Here is a 2,597-nt window from a genome sequence, read left to right as displayed (position 1 = left end):
AGGGATAGAAAACGAGTGGTAGAGTTACGTGTTTAGTATACCAGCAACCTACGACATGTTAAAGCTTCGAATAGAACCTCAAGATTTTACTCTCAATAAACCTATTTCGCCTGTTGGAGTTGCGTGCGACATAACATGTATAGAAAATTATAAATCGATTAAATTTGAGCTCATGGCCCAATGCTAATCAATTGAATACGTCGTATGGCTAACATTTAACAGAACACAGCGTAATCGATTCAGTAACGATTCCCTTAATATCGCCTCGTGATTTCGTGATGCGTTGTGAAATCATCAGTGTTCTTATATGTCTCGATAGTATATTTGATAAAAAATTTAGTAGGCTAAATAGAAATAGGCTAAGTGCTAAATCTTCAAAGTGAGCCATATCTAGTTACTTCATTTCACTTGCACTCTCGAACTGACTCGATCCGCCCATTGACGCCAGAAATATATATATGGCTGAGAGCCGGATTTATAATTTTAATCAGTACCGTAGATACTTACCCAAATCAATTGACACAAATAGATACGAGAACAAACAAATCTAAATTGAGAAATAGAGAAACAACAAGGCATAAGAACAGCCAATCGTACTCAAGTTCAGGCCAGATTTCTATCAGCCAGCAGTCCTGCTAACCGGAAAAAGCCGGACCATTTAAAGTGTAGCTCAGAGATGCAAAGCGTTTGTCGGCACGTATTTCAGCGAACAAAGTTCAAATATAAAAAACTCTCCTCCTTGGCTGCAGAAGTATCATCTCTTCTCTAGCCTATGCAAACAACACTACATCCATCGCTGAAAAGCTTGCCCCGTAAAGGGAAAATGAAGGTATAAAAAAAAACAAAGGTGTTGTACCGGTCTTCTGTTTCTACTACACACAGGTCTGGCTTTTTTGGCCAATGACAACTTTGTTTTGAACTGTGAGAGACCAGCCTTCCTGCGATTAAGAATACAGTAATTAACATACAATTACATCCTTATCCAGCGATCAACGGCATGTCGCCGAAATGGCCCCATCAAGAGGCGGATGTGTCGCCGACCTCAGCAGTCCTAATGCGACACAGTTAATACCATAAATGACCGTTAGTTCGTTAAACCTTTATAGCAGCCATTGAAAGTTGGTTTGATTAAATTCTAAATTTACGAACAGATTCACAATTCATTTTATAGAGTACCCCGCCGTCAAAAGCTTTTAACAAACAGCCTATAACCTTTGTTTTAGTTTTCTTGCTAATGGTTGCTTTCTTATGTTATATTCTACAGAAAGGAGATGTCGATTGATCATGGCACACTACGCAAGTAATTGACACATGCCCCTTCTCGCAGGAACTCTTTGTGTACTTCGTTTCTTTATCGCAAATGCCAACTTTCTTTCTGAAGGGAAAACGTCTTTCGGCAACAGTACCTCCTTTTGAACAAGTTGTTGATTTGCTATCGTTGTTTTTAATGGTGCTGTTGTTATTATTGTAACATCACGTAATACACATACACATACCTGAATAGACAAGCACCTGAGAACGCCGAAGCGCTAAAGTACTCCATGTAGGTGTAAAAGCGAATTTTCATTTTCCGCAAGCGGCTGTAGCGGCATTTCCGGCTGCTACGAACTGCCCGGTTGAGGCGACTGCAGCCGCGATCTCATGTGCGGCCGCGCGTGGATGGTAAGCCGCTCGGTATCTTTCTCGTCTCTGATGTTGAACGTTTACGGTGCTGACAGTGTTTTCTAGTACGGATGACATCAAAGGCTAAACGAGCTGGCGTCAAGAGCCTTTCCCCACAGCAGCAGAAGAAGCGAAACTGGAAACTGTCCAATTGCTGTGTTAACTGAAGGTCCGTGTGGCTGGGTTAGTCAGTATATGCAGTAAACGCGGTCATTTTTGGACATATGTAAGATAGTCTGACACAAAAATAGCGCGCATGTCATGGGGCACCGGGAAGAGAGCCGGCAAAACAAGGAAACTTCAAATTTTAAGATGAGCTTCCGTGTGGTGACAATCTCGTTTGCATACGTTTAATGCTCGTTTGTCTATCTCAGCGCATATGCCTGCGCAATATCATATCCGCGTTCGTGATTTAATATACAAATAATATATACCTTTGGGCATCTTTATCGGTGGCGATTTTTACTGATTGTGTCGACTCTCTCGATCTGGTGGCGTATCAGGCGAGCTGACGAGTGGCAACCTGCCACGACCGTGGCTCGATGGTGTTCCCAGGAGACGACGTCCTGTCTCTTCTTCAGCAGAAATCTCTCATTCTAGTGCCTCTGAACAGACCGCAGCGGTAAGTTTCTCACGAAGATATCTAGTTAGCTAGAACTGAAGAGTTTAGATAAGATTCGTCAATCAGGAATACTGTAAAGAAAATATTAGTGTGATATTATAAAACACAATTAATAATAATAATAATGTACAATAAATGTATTGTGTATTATTATATTATTATTATTATTATACGGCATGATATGTATACATAATCTGTTGAGTCCGAATAGTCCGATCGGGGTCACACATCCGTTTTATTACGCGTCCAACTGGTAATCATCAGCGAGGTTTCATTGGCTTCTTTTTGTGTAAAGCACAAACTGGGTTATATA

This window comes from Varroa destructor, unplaced genomic scaffold, assembly GCF_002443255.2.
Source record: "Varroa destructor unplaced genomic scaffold, Vdes_3.0 BEIS01000002.1, whole genome shotgun sequence".
Taxonomy (NCBI): Eukaryota; Metazoa; Arthropoda; class Arachnida; order Mesostigmata; family Varroidae; genus Varroa; species Varroa destructor.
The sequence above is the reverse complement of the archived record's forward strand: the minus strand, read 5'-3'. Positions refer to the sequence as shown.